Raw genomic sequence first — 12,379 nt, forward strand, 5'->3', positions numbered from 1 at the left:
ACCTGGAATCGAACCGGTGACCTTGTTGTTCATGGGTAAATGCTCAACCATTGACTCACATTGGCTGGGCCTTGGATGTTTTTGTTTGTTTATTTGTTTGTTGTTGTTTTTATCAGATCAAGGAAGTTCTATTTATGGTGTGTTGAATATTTTGATTAGGAATGGGTGTTGGATTTTTTTCAAATGTGTTTTCTGCATGAGGTGAGATGATCATCTAGTTTTTGCCTTAATTTTATTAATATGACGTAGTACATTGTTTATTATGCTAAACCAACCTTGAGTGCATAAATACCACTTTGCATTGGTATGTAATTCTTTTTATTTGTTGTCGAAGTTGTTTTGCTAGCATTATGTTGAATATTTTTGAATTTCTGTTACTGAGGGATATTAGTCCATAATTTTTTTCTTCTTGTGATGTTTTATTCTGGATTTGCTTTCAGGGTTACACTAGCCTCAAAGAATGAGATGGAAATTGTTTCCTCTTTTTCTATCTTTAGGAAGAGTTTATGAATGGTTGATATTAATCATTCCTTAAACCTTTTGTGGATTTCACCAGTAAAGCCGTCTTGGCTTGGGTCCATTCATGTTATCAATTTCTTCTGAGTCAATCTCTGTAGTTTCTATCTTTCTAAGAATTTATCCATTTCATTTAAGTTATCTAATGTGTAAGCATATAATTGTTTCCTTATTATCCATTTACTTCTCTACAGTTGGTAGTGATATTTTCTCTTTAATTTCTTATTTTAGTAATTTAGTCTTGTCTTTTTTTTTCTTTGTTAGTCTAGCTAAATGTTTGTCAATTTTGTTGATCTTTTCAAAGAGTCAGCTTTTGGTTTCATTGAGTTTTTCCGTTGTTTTTCTAATCTCTATTTTGTTTATTTATATTCTGATTTTTACTATTTTATTTCTTTGATGTGCTTTGGATATAATTTGCTCTAACTTTCCTAGTTTCTTAAGGTGAAAGTTAGATTACTGATGCTTTATCATTTTAATATAGGCATTTGCAACTATAAATTTCCCCCAGGCACTACTTCAGCTGCATTCCATAAGTGTTGGTATATTGTCTTTCATTTTCATTCCATCTCCAACTATTCTCTAATTACCTATGTATTTCATTTTTTTCTGACCCATTATTATTTAGGAAAGCATTGTTTAATTTCTACATATTGTCATTTTTTCAAATTTCCTTCTATTATTGGTTTCTAATTTTATTCCATTATGGTCTGAACACATACTTGGTATGATTTCAACCGGTTAATTGAGACTTGTTTTTTTTTTTTTTTTTAAACCAATCTTATGGTGTATCCTATAGACTGCTTCATGTTTGCTTGAGAAAAGTATGTATTTTTTTCTATTGATGGTAGGGTGGAGAAGTAGTATTCTATAGATATTTGATAGGTCTACATGGTTTATAGTTTTATTCAAGACTTCTAATTTCTTGTTGTTTGTGTCTGTTGCTATACCCATTACTGAAAAGGGGGTATTGAAGACTTGCAATAGCCACCTTTCTTTTATTTAAATTGCAGTGGGCACTTTCTTAAAAAAATTATTTTATAACCTCTTATTCATTCAGAACATCTTTATATCAACAAATACAGGAGCTTAGCTATTGGAATCATAAGTGATTTATTTTGAAAAGATTATATTTGCAACTAGATGCAAATATTTATGAGGAATATTAATATCACAATTATCATTTTTAAAGAAATACTTTGATCTCTCTTTACTTCTAGGAAAAAGTTAAAACAAGTATCTCAGTGTTCATTTTATGGGTGAGATTGTCCCACTTAGTGTATTTCCTGTGTCTCCAAATTACAGCTGTTTTACCTTGCAACTTTCTTGAACATAAATTAAATGTATATGTAACTCTGTGGATGCTTATTAATACCTTCACTTAAACCCCCCATGCCAGAGTCATTAATTTGCTAAAAGAAAAGTGCTAAAGTAGCCCTTTGCCTGCAATCAGTTCTGAGATGGCTTAGTTTGGTAGCATCTAGATTCTTCTTCCAATCTCTGTGGCCCTCTGAGGACACACAAGGCTCTGATGGTAACCTGGCAACCTAGGTAGACACCCAGCCAAGTGCAAGTGTTTGAAGATGCAGTTTGGCTGCCGTTGTGGTGGTGAAAAGAAATAATTCAGTCACATGTCATTCGGTACAAAGAATAAATGCCAATTCAACTGGATATTCAACGTGATACCACATATGGGAGTCATGAATGTAGTTACATAACTGGCCACATGATTTTGTGTTTTGTTTTTTTTAACAGTCTCCTCCACATGATGCTGAGGCATGTGTAACCATCAGAACATATCTAGGAATATGTTTTTAATTTGAGTTGGGGTGGTGGCAGGGACTGGAGATGTGAAGCTGCTACAGGTTTGTGATGGATGACTCTGTATCAGCTGTGACAGGCAACCAGACTTAGTTTCTTCTGTAATTTTTCTTTCCTCTCTGACAAGGTATATATGGGCAAACTATGGAAAGTTATACAGAGTCTGTCTTAGGCTGTAAATTTGTGACTTAGCCCCATCTGTCACAGATCTTTTTTAGATTCTATTGTAAGTAGAGACGTGAATTTACCATGTAGGGCTGCCCAAGAAAAGGGAGTCATGTCACCCTTCTAGAGATATTTTCTTATAATATCTGACCTCTTGAAGACATTCTGGAGTCTCTTTGAAAGCTGTTCAAGTATAGAATACAGATTTTCAGCTGTAAATATTTTGGATAAACCAAATCTCTGGGACAAAGTGGATAAAAACCTCATTACACAGCTTCTAACCTGTGACATCTGTGAAAGTTTCTCCAAGGACAGATAAATGGAAATTGAGTCCTAAGTCCTTAAGATGCATTAATACCTTAATACAACACTCTGGATCTTTATCTTCTTCCCACCTACGAGGCCAGACATATGTACATGTCTTTGTTGATCATCAACTCCACCCAAAGTGTCTCATGGATTTTGTCTATTTTCCCCATGATGGGAAATTATCTTGAATTATCTGATAGGTTAAACATTAAAATTTTTAAAAATTACGGTTGACATACGATATTATACTAGTTTTAGGTGTATAACATAGTAATTCAACATTTATATAACTTTTGATGTGATCACCCCAATAAGTCTACCCATTTAACACCATGCAATATTGTTATTACAATGTTATTGACTATATTTCCTATAGTATACACATTTTCAATTATTCATTAGCTACCCAGGTTTTCTTTTGTGAAGCATCCCAGGGTCTGGACTCTGTCAACATTCTTCAGTACATTTTCAGCACCTCTCTGTTCCTTTTGGAAAGGGAGAACCAGGAATGGAGCACCGCTGCCTTTTCCTTTAAGGCTGTGTATCTTCTGTGAATGGGTTGTTTTTGTGCTTCAGCCTGAATCTGCTCACATTGGGAAACCTGATAAAAAAGTAAGTAACCTGGACCTTGGGTCTGATAATGGTTTCCAGATTGTTAGGTCTATGATCAGCAATCAGCTTCATAAATTTCCCAAAGGAAGTAAGAAATGACTCCATATTAAAAACGGAGTTGAATGCCACCACATAGCCACCAGGCATGAGAGAAGTTGGCCGTATCTATATTGGGAATCTCTCCCCGGATATTTCTTGACAGCATATACCAATTGGTTCACATGGAAGTGTTTCTTGGCATGTATTTTAATTTTTTGGTGAATATTAGGCATTTGAAATAATATAAAGTAGCAATTATGGAAATTAGACTCCCTTATTCTTTAGTTTTTGGTTGTTATTTTGTTTCTGTTTGTTGCTGCTGCTGCAATTTGCTTATTAACTTTACTGACTTAATTCTATAAAGCCTGTATTCTTTGTTGTGTGAGGTCAACGATGTCTCTGTTACTTAGCTTAATAATCAACTAAGGTTTAGATGTAAATTTCCTTAAATTCATTGAATCAGTATGTCTCTTACCCTTCACTGGGAGGTTCTGAGTGTGTCTTGGGGCAGGCCTTAAACACTCTGGAAGTTTACAACTCTGCCATAGCACTTTCTTCCTGCTTATGCAGAGCTTCCAGTGGAGAGTTGAGAGATTAGAGCTTTTTTTTTTTATGTCTTTCTTTGACATGCACATAGCCCTCAAATGTGAGCATCTTTTTAGACCCTTAGGAACATGTTGGAGATTTTCAAAGCCTCCTACTGATACTTTATTCCCTAGATTTTCTGACCAGCTTCTTATTTGCTCCAGCTGGTATCACTGCCACAGGCCCCTGCAGTGTTAAACAATTAACAAGTACCAGATTGTTTTCAGCAAATGCCCCAAGAATAGTGCTTTCATTGTGAAATAAGCACATTGAGTCAGGTAAAATAACAACAAACCTTTGGAGTCAGATGGATGTTTTTTAAAATATGTTTTTATTGATTTCAGAGAGAGGAAGGAAGAGAAGAGAGAGAGATAGAAACATCCACAGAAGAAAAACATTGATCAGCTGTCTCCTGCATATCCCCTACTGGGGATGGAGCCTGCAAGCTGGGCATGTGCCCTGACCAGGAATCGAATCACCAACCTCCTGGTGCATGGAGTGACACTCAACAGGCATTAGTTGAAATTTTTAATGAAAAACTGCTATCCTATATAATAAAAGGGTAATATGCAAATGGACCGAACGGCAGAACAACCGGTTGTTATGATGTGCACTGACCATCACGGGGCAGATGCTCAACGCAGGAGCTGCCCCCTGGTGGTCAGTGCACTCCCATAGTGGGAGCACTGCTCAGCCGCAAGCTGGGCTGACAGCTGGTGAGCGCAGCGGCCCAGGAGCGGGGCCTAAGCCACAGTCGGACATCCCCCCAAGGGCTTCCAGACTGCTAAAGGGGACAGGCTGGGCTGAGGGACCCCCCCCCCCACCCAAGTGCTGGATAATAGTGTATATAAGTTACAATAGTGGTGATTCTCTGGGGATGGGTGTCCCTTCTAACCTACTAGGGCTTATGTGTGTTCCTTTATTATAGTGGATAAAGTTTGCAGGTAAAGAAAAGAAGCTTGAAACCAGGAGATTTTGCTATGCATTAATTTGGTCTATAAAAACTCTAGAAGAAGCCCAAAAGGATCCGAGATAAAATCCAAGGATACGAGTAGTGGAAATTTACAAATTATAGCATTTTCCTTCTAAATAATGTAGAAGCCAAACTTTATATAATTTGAGGGGGGCAAAAGAGTAACAGTAACACAAAGAAAAGAACAAGGAAGTGCAATTGTAGAAGGAGCAAAGGTTACAAAAAGGGAGGGAGGTGGGAAGAAGATGGAAAGAAGAAAGTAAGAACAAATATGAGTAATTCCACAAGAAAAGCACATACAAAAGTCAAATTGGGTGAGTAAGAATGAGTGTGTGAAGTAAAGATGAACAAACAGGAGAATGGGGAATATACAGGATAGGAGGAAAAATGGGGGCCTTGAAAAGGCCAGAAAAGAGAAAAGTGTAATAGTATTCCATTGTGAAGGAATGGTTGAGGCAACTCTAGGTCAAATGATGGGAAAGGGTGAAGATGGGGGAGAGGGGAAGGAACAATCACTGGGGGATGGTGACAAGAAAGAGGAGAAAATGAGGCTATGCCTTTGTCACCAGTGAAATGAAGCTAAAATCACAGACTTGTTAGGTTATCAAGTGAGGTAAAGGATTTTCAAGGTGGGAGACAGAGACCACTAAGTATCTGTCCCTGTTACAGCTCTTCTAAGATTCCTGCTTCATGCCAGGATCTCAGTCCCTTCCCACCTTGCTGTGTAAAGTAGCAATATTCTAACACATGTGCAGCCAGGTACTCATGAGGAGGATTCTGTAAGAACAACATAAGCAAACTAGAGATCCCTGATTCGAAGCACCAAGGAGTTCATGAAAACACACAAAAAATCACAAAGCAAGAAAACCTACAGATTCCTCCCGAAGCTCGTTCATGGGGCTCATCTCTGCATCTCGTCTATTTATATAAATGTAAAAACCTTGACCAAGCTATAAGTGATTTGTTACCTATCTTACCTCCTAGGGCAGTGGTCGGCAAACTCATTAGTCAACAGAGCCAAATATCAACAGTACAATGATTGAAATTTCTTTTGAGAGCCAAGTTTTTTAAACTTAAACTTCTAATGCCACTTCTTCAAAATAGACTCGCCCAGGCCGTGGTATTTTGTGGAAGAGCCACACTCAAGGGGCCAAAGAGCCGCATGTGGCTCGCGAGCCGTGTTTTGCTGACCACTGTCCTAGGGGAAGACTACTCTAGTTTCATTCAAGAGCAAGTAATAATTTAACAGGTATTTAATTTACTATACGCCTCATATGTACTCTAAGCACTGTGGCTCTGTTCAGTGAGTAATAGGAGAATAGAGTCCATTTTTGTCTTCTAATTCGTATTTCTGCTTGTGTACTCAGTTTGGGGAAGGGAATTGTGGCGGTACTGGTGGTGGTGAAGATGGTAGGATTATTGACGGCATGGTATGAATGAGGCCCTGACTTGACAAAATTCCAATAGCAGCTGCAGCTTTGCTGTCCTTTAGGCCCCAGGTTTGGTTTGCCACATTTGGGGTTCATGAGGCCAGAGCTGTGCTTGAATCAGAGCAGCAGCAGAAGGGGACATGCAAGTGGCACCCTCCTTGATTGTGGCTGCCCTTAATGTTTGTTTAAAAGAGATAAAGTTTTTTTTTTTTTTGTGTGTGTGTGTGTGTGTGTGTGTGTGTGTGTGTGTTTTTAAAAAAACCTTACGTTAAGTGAAATAAGCCAGACAGAAAAAAAATGAAGAACCATGTGATTTTACTCAAATGTAGGATATAAAACTGAAAGCAACAAATGAACAAACAAGAAAAAACCCAAAAACTCATAAGCATAGACACAGTATGGTGGTTACCAGAGGGAAGGGGTGTAGGAATAGTAAAGGATAAAGGGGGTCAAATATATGGTGATGAAAGATTTTACTTTGTGTGGTAAGCACACAATGCAATATACAGATGATATATCATAGAATTGTACACTTGAAACCTATATAATCTTATTAATCATTGTCACCCCAATAAATTTAATTTATTTTATAAAACCACCTTAGCATGATCCTGGCACCACGGGATGCTAAATTATGGTGCCTGTGACAGTACCCGAGGGCCTTCGTGGTGTGACTTCCACCACCTCTGTGTTCTCAGTGGGCCTCCTCCCTCCCAAGCCTTAGCTGAGGAGTCACCCAACTGTAAGAGATTTGTTTTCTCTGACATTTGCTATTTGTTGCTGGCTCACTGTTTTGGTGGGAGATGTCACACTAACATCTGTAGGGGCAGCAGACCATGCACTTTTTGGCACTATTACTCATCTCTCTCATGAAGAATGTCACCCAGTGTCACTTCCCCTATTTTTTTTTTCTTTTTTCTTTTTCATGTATATCAGAGCTGCCCAAGTCTGCACTGTCACTCATGCAGCAAGTGGCAGACTCAGAAAGTGTGCAGGGGCCGTCTTTCCTTCTGTCCCCTTCTTTTCTGTGCTTCTGTGTCCATGTGAGCCTTAGGCTGCCGTGTCTGTTGAGTCTGACAGACTCATTTTGTACATTAGCTTTGTGGTGGGAACCCTAACCCTCACTTATTCTAGATCATATAATAACATTGCTTGGCTATAGGGCTCTGGCAGGAGACCCCTTTCACAGAAATGTCTGTTGGCTTCAGTTTCTGCTGTTACTCTGTGATACTAAAGCTCAGGGTAAGGCCTCTCTCTCTCTCTCTCTCTCTCTCTCTCTCTCTCTCTCTCTCTCTCTTTTTCTTGTGTACCAAGGCCTTGTTATCCTCCCCAACATTTTAATGCAGGAGATAGAGGACTTTCTTTCTAAACAAAAATGTGAACTTGCGTTGAAACTATGTTTTCTCATTTGATTGACAGGAGTCTTGAAAACACCATTCATTTCCTGCCTGGATGCAGTGCTTCCTAAGCCTCAGTGCTGCAGACCCACTGTCCCCACAGGTCAGGTGGCCTCTGTGGTAGACTATGTCTAAGCTACATTGGATTAAACAAGGCTGCACAGTTTTCTCTGCAATTCTCTCAACACGTGTGCATGATGGAGCCCTCCCATGCACCAGCCATAGGGTGGACCCTGCAGACATGGAGCCTCCATGCCTATAGGAGCCCCAGTTTTTCTTTGTAGCGACTTTTGGGCCTGGGGTGCTGAGAAGCACATTTTGGGAAAGGCTATCTAACTCAAAGAAGTTCATATCTATTATTTAAAACCCCATTAAGTTCCCATCTATTATTTAATACTATGTTTTTCTAGGTTCTGTTCATGGAGGGTTGTTGTCTGGCAGGCTTCCTGCCTGATTTATATAAAGTTCAGGTTGGGCCTGCTCAGCGAGGCAGCAGTATGGGAGGCAGGTGAAGGGTGCTACCATGTCCCCAACTGCCACTCTGGACCTCTATTTCCCCTTGTGACCTAAGCTGTCAGATGTCTGAGAGCAAATATGAGAGGCACAGCAACATAGGGGCTAAGGTACCAGTCTCAGGAATACCTGGCCCAAGTTCAAAAACACCTGCCTCAACTTGACTGACAACTGTGTCCCTGGGCAAATGATCCCTGTCAGCCTCAGTTTGGCCTCAAAGGGCTGTTTGCCAGGATTAAGTGAGATCAAACATTTTAAAATTGAGCACTATGCCTAGCATATAGGCAGTGTTCATAAATACTAGTTACTATTATAGGGTGTCACCTTCCTACAAATAGCCTGTGACTGCACTCTTTGGCTCATTTGGGACCGTGATCACTTGCACTTTCTCTGTTCTTTTCCTCCTCTTCCTCTATGTCATCATCACAATTTACTGAGCACTTGCTACACCAAGAGGTGTAGGAGGAGCATTAATTTGCATTGTGTCACATTGTCCCTACCTCACTCCTTGAAGTCTTTGCTCACTTGTTTTCTTATCATTTAATCCATTTTAATACTGTTATTTAAAATTGCAAACTGTGATAGGGGAAGATGGCTGCCACCAGGAAGGCAGACTGCAAGATAGTGCGTGAGTGAGAGAATGAAGGGACAGTATGTGGACCCATGGGGAGTGTTTGTTTGTGAGTTGAGGGACAGCTATACTCCAGGGGACTGTGGGGGATTGCTAGACGGGGTTCCCATGGCTGGGCAGCCTCCACTGCTGCTGGGATCCCTCCCGGAGCAACCAGCTCTGACGTGGAAACCACACCATCTTGAAGGGAAAAGTGGATGTTGTCGGAAGCTTGAAATTCTCAGGAATATACAACAACTGCACCCAGCGAACAGCTGCGAACCCTGGAACACTGGTCCCCAAGTGGTGTGAGCTCGCGGATTCGGAGGAGCTCAGTGCCTCCTCACAAAAAGGTCAGATTTCGCATGGGATAAGGAGAGAGAGAACTACATAACCAGACACCCAGAGAAGAGAGATCATGGAGAGACAAAGAAACAGCCCGCATAGGAAAGAAAAACAGGCATCACCAGAAAAGGAAGTAAACAAAATGGAGGCAAGCAACCTTTCAGAGAAAGAATTCAGAGAAATGGTCATAAGGTGGGTGAAAAAAATGGAAGACAAATTTGACAATATGTGTAAGAACCAAGAGGAAATGAAGAAGAACCAAGAAGAAATGAAAAATGACATAGCTGTTATTAAAAACTCAATGGAAAGCATCAACAGTAGACTAGAAGAAGCAGAGGACCGCATCAGTGAGCTAGAAAACAAGGTAGGAAAAAATACCCAAGCAGAGCAGCTTCCAGAAAAACAAACTAAAAAGCAGGAGGAGAGCCTAAGAGAATTTTGGGACAACACGAAACAAAACAACATCCGCATAATAGGGGTGCCAGAAGGAGAGGAAACTGAGCAAGGAATAGAAAACCTGTTTGAAGAAATAATGACAGAAAACTTCCCTGATATAGGGAAGAAAAAACTCACACAAATCCAAGAAGCTCACAGAGTCCCAAACAAAATGAACCCCAAAAGACCAACGCCAAGGCACATTATAATTAAATTGGCAACCACCAACGACAAAGTAAGAATCTTAAAAGTGGCCAGAGAGAGACAGAAAGTTACCTACAAAGGATCCCCCATCAGACTAGCGACTGATTTCTCAACAGAAACATATCAGGCCAGAAGGGAGTGGAATGAAATATACAAAGTCATGCAAAGGAAGGGTCTGAATCCAAGAATACTGTACCCAGCAAGGCTATCAATCAAAATTGAGGGTGAAATCAGGAGCTTCACAGACAAAAAAGGACTAAGGGAGTTTATTACCACCAAACCAGCAATGCAAGAAATGCTAAAAGGTCTGATGTAAAAAGAAGAAATAGGAAGCGAAGAAGGGACACAAGGGTAAAGAATAAAAATGGTGACAAACAAGTACCTATCAGTAATAACTTTAAATGTAAATGGATTAAATCCCCAATCAAAAGACATAGGGTAACTGAGTGGATAACAAAACATGACCCATATATCTGCTGTCTACAAGAAACCCACCTCAGAAAAAATGACGCACACAGACTGAGGGTGAAGGGATGGAAAAAGGTTTATCAGCCGAATGGAAATGAAAAAAAAAGCTGGGGTAGCAATACTTATATCTGACAAATTAGATATCAAAGTCAAGGACATAATAAGAGATAAGGAAGGGCACTTCATAATACTAAAGGGAGCAATCCAACAAGAAGAAATAACTCTGGTAAACATATACGCACCCAATATAGGAGCACCCAAATACATAAAAAAAACTCCTGGAGGATATCAAGGGAGAGAGTGACAGCAATACAATCATAGCAGGGGACTTTAATACCCCACTATCACCATTGGACAAATCCTCTAAACAAAAAACCAGCAAAGAAACATCAATCCTATATGACTCACTAGATCAGATGGAATTAATTGACATCTTCAGAACATTTCACCCCAAAGCCACAGAATATACATTCTTCTCAAGTGCACATGGGTCATTTTCAAAGATAGACCATATATTGGGTCACAAGCAAAGTCTCTTCAAATTCAAGAAGATAGAAATCATATCAAGCCTCTTCAGATCACAGTGGCATAAAACTGGAAATCAACTATAATAAAAATAATCCAAAAAATCAAACACATGGAGACTAAACAGCATGCTATTAAACAATGACTGGGTTACCAGAGAGATCAAAGAAGAAATAAAAAACATCATGGCAACAAACAACAATGAAAACACAACAATCCAAAAATCTTTGGGACACAGCGAAAGCAGTCTTGAGAGGGAAGTTCATAGCTCTACAAGCCTACTGCAAAAAACAAGAAACAATGGTAATAAATTACCTAACCCTACAACTCAAAGCATTAGAAAGAGAGCAAAAGAAAAGCCCAGTGTAAGCAGAAGGAAGGAAATAATAAAGATCAGAGTGGAGATAAACGACATAGAGACCAAAGAAACAATACAAAAGATCAACAAAACCAAGAGCTGGTTCTTTGAAAGGATAAACAAGACTGATGAACCTCTAGCCAGACTCACCAAGAAGCAAAGAGAGAGGACCCAAATAAACAAAATCAGAAATGAAAGAGAAGAAATAACAACAGACCCCACAGAAATACAAAGGATTGTTAAAAAATACTATGAACAACTCTATTCCAACAAACTGGACAACCTGGAGGAAATGGACATATTCCTAGAAAAATACAACCTTCCAAAACTCAATCAGGAAGAATCTAAAACTCTCAACAGGCCGGTAACTATGGAAGAAATTGAAGCAGTCATCAAAATGCTTCCAGCAAACAAAAGCCCCGGGCCAGACGGCTTCACAGGAGAGTTTTACCAAATATTCAAGGAAGAAGTAAAACCTATCCTCATCAGACTATTCCAAAAAATTCAAGAAGAAGGAACACTTCAAAGCTCATTCTATGAAGTCAGCATCACCCTAATACCAAAACCAGATAAAGACAACACAATGAAAGAGAATTACAGGCCAATCTCCCTCATGAACATAGATGCCAAAATCCTCAACAAAATTCTAGCAAAAAGGATCCAGCAGTACATCAGAAAGATCATACACCATGACCAAGTAGGATTTATCCTATGGATGCAAGGATGGTACAATATCCACAAGTCAATAAACATGATACATCACATAAACAAATGGAGAGATAAAAACCATAGTCGTATCAATTGATGCAGAAAAAGCATTTGACAAAATCCAACACCCATTTTTGATAAAAACTCTCTGCAAGGTGGGAATAGAAGGATCATACCTCAACATAATTAAAGCCATATCTGACAAACCCACAGCCAACATCATACTCAATGGATATAAACTAAAACCATTTCCCCTAAGAACAAGAACAAGACAGAAATGCCCACTCTCACCACTCCTGTTTGACATAGTACTGGACGTATTAGCCATAGTGATTAGACAAGAAGAAGAAATAAAAGGCATCCAAATTG

General features: G+C 39.4%; 1 pseudogene across 1 annotated transcript; it reads right to left on the reverse strand.

Annotated features, from left to right (window-relative positions):
• Positions 1-2,535: 2,535 nt before the first annotated feature.
• On the reverse strand, positions 2,536-3,692 carry LOC307093761 (tRNA-queuosine alpha-mannosyltransferase-like; annotated as a pseudogene). The gene is made up of 3 exons: positions 3,386-3,692; positions 2,782-2,894; positions 2,536-2,711 (listed from the first exon to the last, which is right to left on the reverse strand). The product of its transcript is annotated as a tRNA-queuosine alpha-mannosyltransferase-like (transcript).
• Between the last annotated feature and the right edge of the window lie 8,687 nt (positions 3,693-12,379).

The sequence above is a fragment of the Cnephaeus nilssonii genome, assembly GCF_951640355.1.
Source record: "Cnephaeus nilssonii genome assembly, chromosome: 21".
Lineage (NCBI taxonomy): Eukaryota > Metazoa > Chordata > Mammalia > Chiroptera > Vespertilionidae > Cnephaeus > Cnephaeus nilssonii.